This window comes from Piliocolobus tephrosceles, unplaced genomic scaffold (assembly GCF_002776525.5).
Source record: "Piliocolobus tephrosceles isolate RC106 unplaced genomic scaffold, ASM277652v3 unscaffolded_446, whole genome shotgun sequence".
Lineage (NCBI taxonomy): Eukaryota > Metazoa > Chordata > Mammalia > Primates > Cercopithecidae > Piliocolobus > Piliocolobus tephrosceles.
The window spans coordinates 90672-108728 of NW_022329420.1; the positions used below are offsets into that span (position 1 = coordinate 90672).

Below are 18057 nucleotides of genomic sequence, written 5' to 3' on the forward strand. Positions count from 1 at the left end.
AAAGAAAGAAAGAAAGAAAGAAAGAAAGAAAGAAAGAAAGAAAGAAAGAAAGAAAGAAAGAAAAAGAAAGATGTCAGTGCTATTTATAGCAATACAAAAATTTAATTTTTATCAAAATACCAATGGTATATTTTTGCAGATTTTTCAAATTATATAAACATGATTTATAAATTATTGTTATAGATTCCTTGCAAGTTAATCCATCTTATCATTACATAATACCAATCTGTCTCTTGTTAAAATTTATGACAAAATTTATTTTAATATAATTATGCCCACATCCCTCCAATTGTAGCTACTCTTTGCATAAAATATATTTTCTTTATACTAAAGTGACTCTTGTAGAGAGCACATTGCTGAATCTTCTTTGTTCTTAATCCATTAAATAATTTTATTCATTTTCTCTAAGGCATTTAACTTTTTATATTTGAAGTAATGACTGCAGTTAATGAAGTTACTATTATTATTTGTAATTGTCTTCTGTGTTTCTTTTAGATGTGTTATTCATCATTTTTTCTCTTACTGCTTTATTTTTGTTTGTTGTTTTTGTAGTGACATGATTCAATTTCTCATTTGCTTTTGCATACCTTCTACAGGTTTTTTTGTAATCATCTTGAGAAATAAAGACTTCATAAAATATCTTAAAGTTATGACAGTAACAACTATATTTTGATGGAATACAAAGCTCTTTATACCCCCACTTTCTTATTAATATCACATGTTATGTTTTCTTATTGAGTATCTATGAACACACATTTATGCAGATTTATGCTTCATTTTTTAAACTCCATAGCAAAATTTTGAAAGTTTTCTGTACTGCCATTATGACAGTAGAGATTTCTATACCTGTTTATATATTTACCTTTAATAGAGAGCTTTCTATTTTCATATACTTTTATGATGCTGTGCAGCATCATTTCATTTTTGTCCATGATAGACTTTCTTTTACATTTCCTTTAGGACTGCTCTAGTGGTTGGTAACGCACTCAACTTTTTATTTATTTTGGAAAAGCTTAGGTTTTTTTTATTTTTGAAGTGAAATTATTCCCGTTGAAGGCTTTTGTTTGGCAGTATTTCTTCTTGTTTAGTTACCTTGTCATCTGGGGAGTTCTCAGCTGCTTTTTAAAAATAACCTGTTTATTACTTTTCTCCTATATTGTTTTTCTAAGACTCCTTTTATAAATACAATAGTCCAGTTGGCAGTGCACAGTAAGTCCCATATTTCATCTTTTTTTCTCTATTCTGTTAAAAAAATTTGTTTTCACGACTCAGTATTGATAAGTACAATGTCATCAATTGTCTATTTTTTCCACTTTATTAAGTCTGCTTTTGTGATTGTTGATTAAATTTTTAATATAGTTATTGTGTTCTTCAGATTCACAATTTCTGTTGGTTTTAAAAAATCTTTTTATTGATATCTCATTTTCTTCATGCATCACATCTTCTAATATTCTTTTTTTATCTATGTTCTGTTTTGTTCATTAAACAGCTGTTTCTAATTACATTTGATTGGAAACTGCACTGAATGCTAAATGTCCACCTCTATAATAAACAAATACAACAACAATAACTTACATTAAACAAAACATACTTCTGATAGCCATTATTTTTCTGATTGGGACAATTTTATAGTTTTTATTTTGTCACAAAAATAGGAATGTACATATGCAAAGGCTCAAAATAGGCTATCTTTTTAAGCAAAAAGGCAAATGATTCACAAAAGACTATGAATAGAACATGTAACTAATTGATACAAATCTAATAGGATTTGTTAAAATCAGTCACATCTAATACTTCTGAAGTGTTCTTGTATAAAAAACCACGTGAAGAAAAGAAGACTTTATCAGTGTCTAAAAAAGTGGGATTTTTCATAGACAATCTGCCAAGTTGCCATTAAAAGTGTTTCCTGTGACATTAAGAAATGCAATATTATTTTCCTTGAATGCTTTTAGCGCAATACTTTCACTCAATAAAATAGCAGAGGATCTGAAACTGAGAAACTATACTTGATTACAAACAGCTTGTGGGCCGGGCGAGGTGGCTCAAGCCTGTAATCCCAGCACTTTGGGAGGCCGAGACGGGCGGATCACGAGGTCAGGAGATCAAGACCATCCTGGCTAACACGGTGAAACCTCGTCTCTACTAAAAAATACAAAAATCTAGCTGGGCGAGGTGGCGGACGCCTGTAGTCCCAGCTACTCGGGAGGCTGAGGCAGGAGAATGGCGTAAACCCAGGAGGCAGAGCTTGCAGTGAGCTGAGATCCGGCCACTGCACTCCAGCCTGGGTGACAGAGCGAGACTCTGTCTCAAAAAAAAAAAAAAAAAAAAAACAGCTTGTGAAACTTAACACATTTTTTTTCTTGCATTATCGGATGCTTTTACTGAACTTACAACGAACTTGCCCACTCAGTATGCAGTTCAGATGTGAGAGACGTTTCTCTGTACAGGAGCCGGTACTGTCTTCAATCCTATGAATGCAGGTGTCTACCGCAGGCAAACAGCTTACTCCACATTTTCTAGTAATGTAATCTTCCTATTAGCAAAAAGCGGCAACCAGTCCCTGTAGACTGAAGGAACTCTAGTCAGAGGATGGGGATTTCCTCTTCATGGTTTTTATTTTGATGTTTGAACTCTTGATGCAACATTCTAAGCAAGGTGTTCAGGAACTGCTGTGGCCAAGGGACTGATAAAGGAAAAAGTTCTATTTATTATTCGTGATTTGATGCACAGGCGAAAAACTTAACACACAATAACAGAAGTTGGTCGTTAACCAATCACACCCTAGTCGTTCTGAGCTTCCGTAAGCAGACGATATCTTCAGTTTTCCAGCTCTTGTAGTTTTAACACTGCAACATCAATGATGCATATTTCCAGAATCAGCTAAAAAGACGGTCAGATTCTTTTTCTCTTAGTTCATCTATTTGTCACTGTCTCTTTTTCCCAAGTGTATCTGAATGATTACCTTCCGGCATTCTCTGCTATTTCTCGTTGGGGTGCTCTCGATTGTCCCCGTGTTTTGTGGGCTTGTTGGGAGAGGGCGGTGGGAAGGATGTGCCACTGTTGGGAGGTTGTGAGTCACTGGGATGCCTCTAGGGATGATCCTTCCATGGCTGCAGGAAATCCTCCTGAAGCCATGCCCACGATGCCTAAATGAATTGCTTGCTGGTCTGTTACTGACCAAAACGCTGATGTGACAAAGAATTCCTTGTTCACACAGTTTCTTAAGCTTCCTGGCAGGCGACCTGTGATGGCCCGGTGGATCTCGGTGGCATCTGCCTCCGTCATCTCCAGTGACACTTGCTCACTGTAGCAGGCAGTGTTGGGAGTGCAGATGAGATTTGGGGCGTCTTTCAATGGACCCTGAGCAAAGCTAAAGGGCTCCGACTCATTCAGGTCCAGGGCTGCCGCTTGTATCCTGCCCTCCTTGAGGGCCTGTGCGAAGGCTTTCCCGTCTACCAGGCCACCACAGACTGCGTTCACAAGGAATGCTCCCTGCCTCATCTGCTTTATGGTAAAGTCATTGATGAGGTGGTGGTTATATTCGTTGAGATTGCAGTGCAAGGAGACGCAGTCACTCTGACACAGCAAATCCTGCAGGGTGTAGACCCTCTGCACGCCCAGGGACCCTTCCATCCCATCCTGCAGGTAGGGGTCGTAAAATATGACGCTGAATCCAAACGCCTTGGCTGGAACTCCAAAAGCCTGCTGCGTGCCACCGAAGCCGATGAGGCCCAGTGTCTCCCAAGGAACGCGGGCCGCTCCGAGGCCACCTCTCCGATCTGCTCCACTCTCTGACCCCACGTGCCTTCCCGCAGTGCCTGGTACAGCCACGTGTTCCTCCGGTACATATTGAGGATGTGGCAGATGGTGGAGTCTGCTGCTGTGTCTTCCATGGCTGTGGACGGGATGTTGCACACAGCAACTAAGGAGCTCACCAGCAGCCTTAATGTCCACGTCATCGTGTAGCAGACGAAACCCCTCAGACACTGGATTAAAGAAGGAAGAGATTTTTTATTCAACCGGGAGCGTTGGCAGACTCGAGTCTCAAGAGCTGAGCTCCCGGAAAAAGAAATACTTGGCCTTTTTAAAGGCTTACAACTTTAAGGGGTCCATGTGAAAGGGTCATGATAAATCGAGCAAGTGTGGGAAACGTGACCGGGGCCTACATACATCAGCTGACAGAACAAAAAGTTTTACAATGTTTTGTTTTGTTTCATATATTGTCTCGGATTTACAGATAACACAAGTAGTTTATGTCAGGGGTTGATGTTATTATTATTACTTTTATTAACTCCTAGGGCTAGGTGGTGGTGCCAAGGATGTCTGGCTACTTATCTTACTTTTGTTTCTTTCTTTCCTCCTGTCTTGTGAACTAAGCAAGGTGTTGGGGGTGGGGAGGGCAGTAGGAATAGTAGTGGTCTCCTTCCTTATTCCCCACTTTGAGAATTTTCACTAATTAGTGGGAGTTCTCAATTTTATTTTTACTTCCTGAGTCTCTTTGCGAGACAGAGCAATAGGGTTTTATGTAATACCCTTGTGCTGAAGTTTTCTGATGAACGTGGTAGCTACAATACCTTTTATTATTTGAAGGAACAAGTGTAATACACAGGGGATCAGCAAGCAAGTTTCTATTACCTTATATATACTTATAATGAGGGTTTTAAAGTTTTATAGCTGGAAACTATTTTCTAAATGAAGACCTAGGATCAAACTTGTGTTAAACCTGTACAGGCACATGTATCAACTTTGTTATGTTCTAAGCAGGTTAGTTTTGTCACTGGGACTTAAAAGCTTTTTCTTAGCAAGTAACACAATATTTTTTAATAACAGAAGTTTTTAAGAGCCAGATGCTTGAACTCGGGGCATCTGTTTGGGGAAAGAGTTAGTTAAAGTAATCTTGAGGCATTAACTCTTTTGCTTCTCAAGGCCATTGGTCTATTATGTTAGCCTTTTTATAAACATAACATGAGGAAACATCCAGGTTGCCAGCAATGTTTTCAGCCAACTGAGCAAATAGGCTTTTTCTGTTTTTGCTAAAGGAAGAGTTTCTGGTAACTTCTGGTTTATATGTTTAAAGAATGACTGTAAGACTCAGAATTGTTGCTGTGCTGGATGGGTCTGGGTCTCCTAAGTAGTATATGTACAGTGGGGACACCTTATATAGGTGTTTCTTCTAGTATGGTTATGGGGGGTAACAACAACAAAACAATGTACAGCATATTCATATCCTGCAAGGACAAAAGAGGTCCTTACCTGGGAACAAGGTTGAATACAGCGACAGAACAATAGGAAAAGAGTTAGTATTGCAGGAAAACTATTAAGATTTTTAACTACATTTACTTGCTAGATGAGTTCTCAAGCTTCAGCTGTGTGTAGACTAATCAGCCTTCAGAGTGACCAGAACAGGGTTGTCGTCCTCAGCAGCAGCTTGGTCTCATCTCAGGATCAGTCGGGTTGGATGATCTATGTCCTGCTGGCTGGTTCACTTGTCCTAAGCTGCCAGTGTTAGCTGACTGTGGTGGATCCAAGGCACAACACCAGCAACTTTAACAGCAGTGGAAGAAGACAAGGTTACAGTATAGGGCCCATCCTATATGGATCCTAGAAAAATTAGATTTTACTTTAAACAGAGTCACTAGATTTAAGGGGTGTCAGGCTTATAGGCATTTTCATTTATTTAATTATGAACACTATGGCTATTTTTTAAAACCTGCATTTGCTTTCTTAACGTTAATTTCTTTAGTTTCTGGAGGTCAACTTTAACTTGACTTATGATTTGGGGGTGGCTGAACAAACAAAATCTTATAGGGCAAATACCTAGTTTTTTGGTGGGGGTGCACCTGACTTGGAGGAGGACCATAGGAAAACACCTGATTTTATTTTAAATGAACAAACAAGCACTAGCATGTACCGATAGCCTCCAGCACGGGGCAGTTCTGTAAAGTCTATAAGCAAGTTTTCACAAGGTATGGCTCTTTTTCCTGTTTAAGTTTTTTAGAGGAGGGATTCTTCTCCCCCTGACCCACCTTTGTAACTCTATTTAGTGGCTTAGCCTTCAGTGAGAAATTGGAATCCAGATACGGCAGAATCTTACTGCTTTTAACTTCTAATGTGAACATGGGCTCCTGGGAGCCTAATGAGAAGGTGCATAGTCTGCCCTAGTCTTTACATTCTTCAGCTTCTGTCTGTCTGATCAGATCAGTATTTGGTTCCTCCAAGGTGCGGCAGCCCTTGGCCGATGGCCTCTTTTCCTTGTGGCCTTGACCATTTCCTTTATTGCCTTTTTGAACATTTACCCTTCTAGTGCCCTTTCTTTTTGCATCTCATACATTAATCTCTCTCTAGCCTTGTCCGGCTCTTGAATCCTTGCCTAACTTGACTTCTTTCTTATCTATATCCATGTCCATGTCCTCTCACATTGCTAATTTCTCTTTTTTTACACTTACTCTTAGTCTTTTTTTTTTTCTGTTGCTCTTTCCCAGTTTTGTTTCTTTGTTACAGTTAACATACACCTCGATGGCCACTTTTATATACTAGGTGGTATTCATGCCTGCAGCTTCTGCTTGATGTTACCATGGGCTTACTTTACAAATGAAGTATTCACTATATACTGATTTTCAGCAGCCTCAGGGTTAAATGGGGTGTAAAGCCAGAATGCTTTATAGAGTCTTTTATAAAACTGACTTAGGCTCTTGTCAGCTGCTTGAAGCATTCCTATAATCTTTTTTATATTACTTGCTTCTTTCTACCAACTCTTAGCCTCTGCAGAAGTGCTTGTCAGTACTTCTGCAAATGCTGAAGCTGAGTTGCATTCTCTGGGTCTTTTTTCCCCTTTTTCCTACAGTTTAACAGGCTTTTTTCTTTATATAATTCTCCATGCACTTGGAGGGTTACACAGGCATGCCGAGAGTCAGTGTAAATGTTTACACTCTTACCTTTACTGAGTTCTAAGGCCTGAATTAAAGCAATGAGCTCAGCTTAACGACAGTGTTCCAGGTTACCACCTCATATTCTGCACACCTCTCTCCTTGTGGGTTGATGAAGCTGTTCCCATCCACGTATAGCTCCTAGTCTACTGATGCCCAAGGCTTGTACCAGAGTTCAAGTCTGCTAAAGTAAACTTGAGTCCAACACCTCTACACAGTCATGCTCGACAGGGCTCTAGCTGCCAGGAGCCAGGTGGTAGGTTTAGGGTGTTTCCAGTTTAGTAAATCAATGGTTGAAAAGGGTTGATAGATGAAAGTCTGTTGCCACCTCCCCCCCAGATGTGTGCCTGGTCATTATAATAGATAGGTCCTTGCATCTCCCTGAGAGGCATTTGCATAGCTCCTGCAAGACCAGATCTGAGACAGCCCACTTGACTATCTTAACTTCCTTCCTTGGCCTCTCAAGGCTCCGATCCTCCCCTTTGAGGTGAAACCTGGGGCGTGTTATCTCTTGAATCTCATTTCTGAGGGGGCTGTTGGCTTCAGTAAAGTGGGGTAGGCTGGGATATATGGAGAAATGATTTCTATGATCTCTGGCAGCTCCTGCAAAACTAGCTTCTCTTGCTGTTTCTGGGACTCCCTTTTTAACTCTGTGTCTGCTGGCAAAGCTGCTGTTACTTTTCCTTTTGGCTTTTTTGCAATAAGCTGTTAAACAGGGCTAAATTTATGCTGGTTTTGTCTATATTATATTTAACCATGAGTCAATACAAAGGAATTTGATCTAGGAACCCTGGTTGTCCTCCGACCCCTGTCAACACCTTAAATACATGGCCAATTGTTCCTTGTCTATAGTTCCTTTGGTGGGCCATCCAACACCAAAAGAGGGCAGTTCTAATTCACACAGAGATCTTAACCTCTAAGGGGTTAACTTAACTCTATAATCTCCTGCAAAACCTTTCTTAAGGTTCTGTAACATGCATTTTAATAGAGTAAATTTTGATGATTTGATGACTTTCCTTTTATTTTTTTGAAATTTTTCTTTTTGAAATGTTTTAACACAGTTCCTAGCAGAGTAGGCTTACTTTGTGTCTGACCTATTTTTCTCTTGAGAAAAAACAACATTCACATTACCAGAAGGAAAGGGTAAAAAGTCACTCACTCATCTAATTGACAGTAAATCAAAATCAAAACTAAAGCCAAAGTGTTGTTAAAGGCACATCTGTTTGTCAAGCAATTTAAGCCAAGTCAAAATCAGAACCAAAACCAAAGTGCCAATAAAGGCATGCCTGTTTATCAAGCAATTCAAGTCAAGTCAAAATCCAAACTAAAACCATAGTATCTAGCAATTAATTCAAGTCAAGTCAAAAACAAAAACCAAAGTGCCAATACAGGCACGCCGTGGGTGATCAGGCCACGCTTCCACTCAAATGGAGTGGGCAAGTTCCAAACACCAGTCTTACCAAATTTCAGATGTCTGGACTTAAAGTGCCAGTTCCTTCCTGGTGTTCAGCCACTGTGCTGATCCTCCATGGGGGCCTGCTGTGCACTGCTCTGAGGAGGAGTTCCACCAGGGCAAATGCCTACCTGGGAGCGCTCTCAGGATCTGCATCGCTCAAGCTGGCGAGAGTCCCCCACAGGGATGCTCTACAGGGCAGGCATAAGCTGCCTAAGGGGCTTCCTCCACCATGGGTTAATCAGCTGCTTCTGGGTCAGGGAACCAAGAAATGTAGCAGGAGGAGCTGCAGAGGTTTTTTATTTTTCTGGGAGTGTCCGCAGATTCGCGTCTTAAGAGCAGAGCTCCCCAAAAGAGAAATACTTGGCCTTTTTAAAGGCTTACAACTTTAAGGTGTCCACATGAAAGGGTCGTGATAAATCGAGCAAGCATGGGAAATGTAACTGAGGCCTACATGCATCAGCTAACAGAACAAAAAGTTTTACAGTGTTTTGTTTTGTTTTGTTTTGTTTTGTTTTCATACATTGTCTGGGATTTACAGACAACACGTGTAGTTTATATCAGGGGTTGATGTTATTATTATTACTTTTTTAAATTCCTAGGGCCGGGTGGTGGTGCCAAGGTTGTCTGGCTATTTATCTTACTTTTGTTTCTTTCTTTCTTTTCTCCTGTCTTGTGAACTAGGCAAGGTGGGGGGAGGAGGGCAGCAGAAGTAGTAGTGGTCTCCTTCCTTAGTCATAGCCACTGCCTACCCACACGATCACTCTCAGGACCTTGAACTTTTCCAGGCCCTCCCTGGTGAGGGTGAGGGTGTGGTATATCATGGCGCCCACAGTTCCATTTAGAACCTTCTAGTGAATCTCCTGCGTGGACTGTGCATCACAGAAGGCCACAGTGGCCAGGTCCTTCAGGATGAGCATGTCCACAGTGTAGTCACAGCCTTGCAGCAGCGCCACAACGGGGCGGGGGGGGGGGGGTGATGCAGGTGGCCTTTCGTGATCTGGGGACGAATTCCTTCACAAATTCTGTCCAATCGCTCTCTCTTGATTTTGTGCTTATCCACAAGGGCCATTCTTTACCAAACATTGCAACTTTCAGATCAAAAGGCAAAGCAGTCCCCTAAGAACTTACAGGAACTCGCAGGAGTCTGCGTGCATGATGCCACTATAAACCCAATATAAATTTGTTCACAAACTCTATAGTTCACACGATGGGCTGTCAGTCTTTTTAAGGGAATACAGCTTCATTGGTTGAAAACCATTTAAGGTGATAAAACCCATTTGCTTGCAACTCAGCCACCATTGTGCAATCAACAAATCTCATCATGACCCCAGTTCTGCAGCGCCCAGAGTCCGCCACCACTGCGGGTGGAGGCTGCTTTGGCCCGGCGCAGCCAGGTCCCTACTCCTGCTCTGAGCTTTGGGCATGGGCTGGGAGTCCACCTGGGTGTCCTGCAGGGTCTCGAGTCTCCTCCCTTGCCAGGGCTGCAGGGACTGGAGGAGTGCCGGTCTCATTAAGGAGCTTTGATAATTATTTAGATTTTTAAAATTATATAATGTAACAACAACAACAACAAAAGAATAAACCTACAAATTTTGACCTTTAAAGGTCAACAAAGATTTTTAAAGCTAAATATTGTAGGTTTATTTCTTCAATTGGGACATGTTTTCTGCCTTCTCTGTATGCCTCCCAATCTTTTGATGATACTCAGAAATTTATAAAACAACTGTGTAATGTGGTATGTACAAATTTTCTTACTACAAGATAATACAGCAATCAGTGAGGCTGTACATTTTGGTGTTTCATTAACAGGGTCTTCGATGTGTCTTCTCTGGGCCTGTGTGTGTATTTTTAAGGTACAGATATTTTTCCCATTGTTTTCCAGACACTGTAGTCCTTTGCTTCCGCAGTTGATTGCAGTATTTGTTTCTCGGATGCTGTGATAAGCTTGCAACTTCTTTTCTCAGCAGTCATCAATTGTCATTCTCACTATTCTGCCATTTCCTTTAGCACTCCCTATTGGAGAGACAGAATCTAGTCATCAGCAGTAGCCCAAAAAAGCAAAACCTTTGAAAATATGTTTCACTGTTCTCATTCTATACTGAGGGAAATTCTAAAAGTTGGACATTTTCTCTTGAGCCCAATTGCTGTTTTGGGAAAGAAGAAGGGATGTGGTAAATATAAGCCAGACTTGGTTGCCTTGTATAGCAAGCTTTTCCAACCCATCTTATTTTGTGGTTGTTATGGTTCTGTTTTGTTTTAGCCTTTTAGCAGCCTGCAGTCATACATTTATGTTCTGTCTCTAGTAATAAGTGGAAATGGGGGATGAGGAAAGGGCCTTACTGGCTCACTCAGTGGCTGAGTTACACTGGTGTTGTCAGTGATGCCGGAGACAGAAATTAACAACTCATGGCTGTATTCTCCCTTGGATGCCCCTGTTCTACAGTAAAGAAAATATCTTTGGAATGTAAAAAGAGAGAGAATAATAGGTATCACCCCAATAGGAAAGAATGAACAAATAACAAAGATGAGAGGTGCAAAGGCCAAGGGGGAAACTTTAAAAATGTGGTGTTGGAGGTTCTGCTTCAATGAAATTGGTTCTGGAAAATCCTAGATTTGCTTCTTTTGCTGCCAAAGATGGAAATTTTCTGCCCTATGCTTTCTATGCTCTTCAATATTCTAAGTCTTCCCCCTGCCTCCACTAACATTCCAGGGCATTCACAGTGACAGCCAAAGTTCTCTTCTTTCTGTTATTCTGGTGAAGGTCTTGTGGTCTGAGTGCTTTTCCATTGTTTTGGGGGATCTGGGGAAATCTGCAAATTTTGCAAGATTTCCATATTAAGTTATTTTGTAAAAATCTGTGCCTTATGTCAGAAGTTTATGAGAGTAAAAGTGCAGATATTGGGGTTTTGTTCATGTATTTCAGAAACACCAAGGACAAATGTTTCTGCTTCATAATTTTCAGTTCTATGATTTCAAATGTGATCCTGCAAAAAAATCAGAAAAAACTTTTGTCAGAGCCCAAAGCACCTCAGCACATGTGATAAAGTTGAATCTTCTATTTCACTTTACTCTTTTTTTCATCTCTGGTAATGTAGGTCAAAAAGTTTTCTTTTCCTTAGTAGGAATTAACTTAGAAATGTGAACTCTCTAGGCCAAGCACCTCACCTATGGAATAGTTTATTGTATCTATTCATCTCAAAGAATTTTTAAAGATCTTAATGCCATAGAGAAACTTAGAAACTTGCCAAGAATAGAATAAATTCTTAATTGTTACATTATTTCTTAATGAGTTATTTTATTAATTTATTGTATATAAAGTTTAATGGGACTACTATCTGTACCTTTTGCCTGTCCTATTTTTATTTATGCCAAGTTAGTCCATAATTTTTTTGCTTCAGGGGTTTCAGAATAGCATACTTGAATTTATGTGTTATATAAAAAGTGAATTAGATAGTATACACATCACATTAAGAAAACTTTTCGTTTGTGTGTCCATGTTTACTGCATAGAAAAACTTATCATTAGTGTTTCCATTTACTTCCCTTAGCATTTATCTGAATGACAGTATAATTTATTTCTAATTGTTTATTCTATAGTAGTGTTCCATAGCACATTTTCCGATATTCATGTTGTTCCCATGTTTTAAAATGCAAGGCTTTTCTTTGCTTTTAAAAAAATAAATTATAGGCCAGTGTAGTGGCTCATGCCTGTAATCCCAGCACTTTAAGAGGCTGAGGTGAGTGGATCACGAGGTTAGGAGTTCAAGACCAGCCTGGCCAACATCGTGAAACCCCATCTCTACTAAAACTCAAAAAAAAAAAAAAAATTGCCAGGTGTGGTGGCGGGTGACTGCAATCCCAGCTCCTTGTGAGGCTGGGGCAGAGAATTGCTTGAACCTCGGAGGTAGAGGTTGCAGTGAGCTGAGTTCTCGCCACTACACTCCAGCCTGGGTGACAGAGTGAGACTCTGTCTCAAAAAATAAAATAAAATAAAATAATAAAATAAAAAAATAAATCATAGCCTTTCCATTTGTATAAAAAGAGGAGTAATATATTAAGAACATAATAAAAAGTGTCTGTAATATCATTGAAATCTTTTAAAAAAAATTTTCTTCTAAATGCTCTTTATGGGAGATTATAATTCATTTGTTGTGAAATTTTGTTACTCTAACCATGTGCTAATAATTCAAAATCTGCTCTTTATGGGTACCCAGTTATGATTGAACATTGTAGTTATCTAGAAAGAGTCTTCTTCACTTGTATGCTTTTTTTAATTTGGTATTTCACAGGTTAATGTTTATTTAATTTTGTTTTGTAATATTTTATATTCCTGTATTTCCTTGTTAGGATAGGCTGCCTTACATCATTTAACTGTATTTTTGCATTCTACCTATATATTATAATTTTGTATGACTATATCCAACTGTGTACACTTTAAGAGGATATAGAAAAAGGGTCAAATATGAATCAACCATATGTCTATTGCCAACATAATTCTCTATTGGTCTGACTGTATAAACATTGCTAAGACTTTATTTATTACTTGCGTATTTGTTTTATTAGTTGGTAGTCAATTTTTTAAAAATCCTCTTTGGGTGAGTAGTTGTGGAAATTGTCCTAATTTCCACATCTATGTATTAACGAATCTCTATTACTTTTGTGTGAGGGAAACACTTCTGTGATTTGAAGGTAATTTTTTTTTTTGACCTCTGAACTTTTTATTGGCCTCCTGCTCCCCAAAGGGACCTTGCTTCTGCTGGCTTGGCACCTCAAAACGGCGGTGTTGTTGGTCTCAGACACCACTTTGCTCTCCACTATCCTGCAGGTGGTGGTCTTTTGGATGCTTTGCAAGTATTTGCTGCTGTCCAGAGCATCTCCAAGACTGAAGTCCTCCCCGTCTTCTAGCAGGTGGCAGTAGGTGGCAATCTCAGCCTCCAGCTTGACCTTGATGTTCCGCAGGGCCTCCTGCTCCTGGACCTGGTGTCCCTCTTCCTGGCTGTGTGCCAGCTCTGACTCCAGGTGCAGCATGATCCTGTTGAGCCGCTCCATTTGCATCTACCTTCCTCAGGCTGTTCTCTGAGCTGGCCTTCAGATTTCTCATCGAGTCCAGGTCGATATCCAAGGACTGGTCTGTACATCTCAGCTCCCTGAGCATCATCTCAGCAGCTCCGATCTCAGGGGACTGCATGGCGACCACTGTGGTCCTCTCCTCAGTCTGCTGGGACCAGTACTTGTCAAGTTCCTCTCAGTCTTTCTGAGTCATCTTGTCATATTGGGCCTGCATGCCTACCATGATCTTGACTAGATCCTGAGACTTGGGGATATCTACCTCCATGGTCAACCAAGAGCTGGAAATAAGGGCTTGTAGACCTTTAACTTCCTCCTCATGGTGCTTCATGAAGAGTAGCTCTTCCTTGAAGGCCTCGATATCTGTCTCCAGCAGTGGCTGAGTGACACTGGTGTTATCAGTGATGTTGCTCTCCACAGACTGGCACATGGCCAGCTTTGTCTCACACTTTAAAGTCATCAGGAGCAAAATGGTTATTGTCAGTCTGAAGGATGATGAAGGCACTGTCGACGGAGTTGGAAAAGATCTGAGTTCTCAGGTCCTCAATGGTCTTGAAGTAATGCCTTCAGTATCTTACCTGGGGACACTTCTTCTCCGGGTGCTCCCGGATTTTGTTCTCCAGCTTCCGATCCTCAGTTTCCAGGCTCCTCACTCTGTCCAGGTAGGAGGCCAGGCAGTTTTTCAGGCCTTGCATGGTCTCCTTCTCATTCTGGATATCCCTCTTACTTGCCAGACCCCTGGCAATCACTGCAGCTAGGACTACAGACTCCAAGTTGTCGTGGAAGCTGGTGGAATGGGACACAGAGATCCAGGACCCCCAGCCCCCAGCACCTGTATAGAAGCTGGCTGCATTGCTGACCTGCTGGGCGCTTTAGCTGGGCAACTGGACAGATCCCGGGGACCCATAGTTGATGGAGAAGGTGTGGAGCGAGTGGGGAAGCTCGCACTATCTGGGGAGGAAAGCGAGAGGAAAGGACTCAGGTTTTGCTGAGGACCTGAAGGTAATTATTGAAATGCATTATAACTCTGTCTCCCTTAGGTATTATTGTTGTTTACATTGTTACAAGAAACACATAAAATTGACAATTATTTGCAATTTTACAATAATTTACAATGACAATAATTACATAGTTTAGACTTGTTAAGCACATTGACATTATGCAAGGTATCTCTAGAACATTTTTATCTTACAAAACTAAAACTCAGTACACCTGAAACCACTGCCCATTTTCTCCTTTGTTCAGCCCTTTACAAATGCCATCTTATTCTCTGTTTCTAAGGGTGTTACTACTTTAGACATTTCATACATGTGGATTCACACAGTATCTGTCTTGTAGCTGGCTCAGTTTATTTAGCATAATGTCATCAAGATTGTATTTTTATTGTATATAAAAGATTTTCTGCTTTTCAAAAGCTGAGTAATATTCTATTGTTTTTATATTCCAAATTGTATTCATTCATTCATTAGTTAAAGGAAGTATGGATAACTTTAACCTATTGATTTTTGTAAGTGAAGCTACAATAAATATGTGAGATTTTACATCATTTTGCATTGTTTTATTAGCCTAGTTGTCTGTCTTTATGCCAGTAACAAACTACTTTGATTACTGTAGATTTATTAACATGTTTTGAAATCAGGAATTATAATGCTTCCAACATTTTTCTGTGGTCCCTTGAAATTCTTTATACTTTGGGGAGTCACATTTTCTGTTTCTGTCAAAAATAAAATTAAGAATTTCATAGGGATTGTGTTAAACCTGTAGGTCACTTTGGGCATTATGGACAAGTTCAAAATATTAAGTTTTCTAACTCTTGAACAAAAGCACGTTGAAGAGTAAATTGTTTAATTTTCATGTATTTATGAACTTTATGAATTTTTTTCTGTTATTGATGTCTAGTTTAATCCATTTTGGCCAGAAATTATAGTATGCAACATTCAATATTATCTTATACTTTAAGGTCTAGGGTAAATGTGCAGGTTTGTTACATAGGTAAACATGTGTCATGTTGGTTTGCTGCATCCATCAACTCATCATTTACATTAGCTGTTTCTCCAAATGCTATCCCTTCCATAGATTCCCACCCCGAAACAGGCCCCAGTGTTTGACGTTCCCCGCCCTATGTCCATGTGTTCTCATTGTTCAACTCTCACCTATGAGCGAAAACATGCGATGTTTGGTTTTCTGACCTTCTGATAGTTTGCTAAGAATGATGGTTTCCACCTTCATCCATGTCCCTGAAAAGGACACGAACTCATCCTTTATTTTTAAGGTTGTGTAGTATTCCATGGTGTGTATGCACCACAATTTCTTAATCCAGTCTATCATTGATGGACATTTGGGTTGGTTCCAAGACTTTGTTATTGTGAATAGTGCCACAATAAACGTGTGCGTGTGTCTTTATAGTAGCATGATTTATAATCCTTTGGTTATATGCCCAGTAATGGGATTGCTGGGATAAATGGTATTTCTGGTTGTAGATCCTTGAGGAATTGCCACACTGTCTTCCACAATGGTTGAACTAATTTACACTCCCACCCACAGTGTAAAAGCTTTTCTATTTTTCCATATCCTCTCCAGCATCTGTTGTTTCCTGACTTTTTAATGATCTCCATTCTAACTGGCATAAGATGGTATCTCATTGTGGTTTTGATTTACATTTCTCTGATGACCAGTGATGAGCAATTTTTCATATGTCTGTTAGGTACATAAATGTCTTCTTTTGAAAAGTGTCTGTTCACATCCTTTGCCAACTTTTTGATGGGATTGTTTCTTTTTTCTTGTAAATTTGTTTAAGTTCTTTGTAGATTCTGGATATTAACCTTTGGTCAGATAGGTAGATTGCAAAATTTTTCTCCCAATCTGTAGGTTGCCTGTTCACTCTGATGATAGTTTCATTTGCTGTGCAGAAGCTCTTGAGTTTAGTTAGATTTCATTTGCCTATTTTGGCATTTGTTGCCATTGCTTTTTGTGTTTTAATCATGAAGTCTTTGCCCATGACTATGTCCTGAATGGTCGTTGCCTATGTTTTCTTCTAAGTTTTTATGGTTTTACATCTTACATTTAAGTCTTTAATCCATCTTGAGTTAATTTTTGTATACAGCATAAGGAAGAAATCCAATTTCTGTTTTCTGCATATGGCTAGCCAGTTTTCCAAGCAACATTTATTAAGTAAGGAATCCTTTCCCCATTGATTGTTTTTGTCAGGTTTGTCAAAGATCAGATGGTTGTAGATGTGTGGTGTTATTTCTGAGGCCCCTGTTCTGTGCCATTGGTCTATGTATCTGTTTTGGTACCAGTACCATGCTGTTTTGGTTACCGTAGCATTGTAGTATAGTTTGAAGTCAGGTAGTGTAATGCCTCCAGCTTTGTTCTTTTTGCTTAGGAGTGTCTTAGCTATGCAGGCTCTTTTATGGTTCCATATGAACTTCAACGTAGTTTTTTCTAATTCTGTGAAGAAAGTCAGTGGTAGCTTGATGGGGATAACATTTAATCTATAAATTATCTTGGGCAGTATGGCCATTTTCACGATATTGATTCTTCCTTTCCATGAGCATGGAATGTTCTTCCATTTGTTTGTGTCTGCTTTTATTTCACTGAGCAGTGGTTTGTAGTTCTCCTTGAAGAGGTCCTTCACATCCCTTGTAAGTTGGATTTCTAGATACTTTATTCTTTTTGTAGCAATTGTGAATGGGAGTTCACTCATGATTTAGTTCTCTGTTTGTCTGTTATTGGTGTATAGAAATGCTTGTGATTTTTGCCCATTGATTTTGTATCCTGAGACTTTCCTATAGTTGCTTATCAGCTTAAGGAGATTTTGAGCTGAGACAATGGGGTTTTCTAAATATACAATCATGCTATCTGCAAACAGGGACAATTTGGCTTCCTTTTTTTCCTAACTGAACACCCTTTATTTCTTTCTCTTGCCTGATTGTCCTTCCAACACTATGTTGAATGGGAGTGGTGAGAGAAGGCAACCTTGTCTTGTGCTGATTTTGAAAGGGAATTCTTTCAGTTTTTGCCCATTCTGTATGATATTAGCTGTGGGTTTGTCATAAATAGCTCTTAGTATTTTGAGATAGGATCCATCAATACCTAGTTTATTTACAATTTTTAGCATGAAAGGTTGTTGAATTTTGTCAAAGGCCTTTTCTGCATCTATTGAGATAATCATGTGGTTTTTGTCATTGGTTCTGTTTATGTGATGGATTATGTTTATTGATTTGTGTATGTTGAACCAGCCTTGAATCCCAGGGATTAAGCTGACTTGATTGTGGTGGATAAGCGTTTTGATGTGCTGCTGTATTTGATTTGCCACTATTTTATTGAGGATGTTTGCATCGATGTTCATCAGGGATATTGGCCTAAAATTATCTCTTTTTTTTTGTGCCAGGCTTTGGTGTCAGGATGACGTTGGTCTCATAAAATGAGTTAGGGAAGATTCCTCTTTTTCTTTTGATTGGAATAGTTTCCAAAGGAATGGTATCAACTCCTCTTTGTACCTCTGGTAGAATTCAGCTGTGAATCTGTCTGGTCCCGGACGTTTTTTGGTTGATAGGCTATTAATTATTGCCTCAATTTCAGAATCTGTTATTGATCTATTCAGAGA

At 39.6% G+C, this 18057-nt stretch overlaps 1 pseudogene; it reads right to left on the reverse strand.

The window, feature by feature from the left end:
* Positions 1 to 2978: 2978 nt before the first annotated feature.
* Positions 2979 to 9451, reverse strand: LOC111529377 (annotated as a pseudogene).
* Positions 9452 to 18057: the final 8606 nt, after the last annotated feature.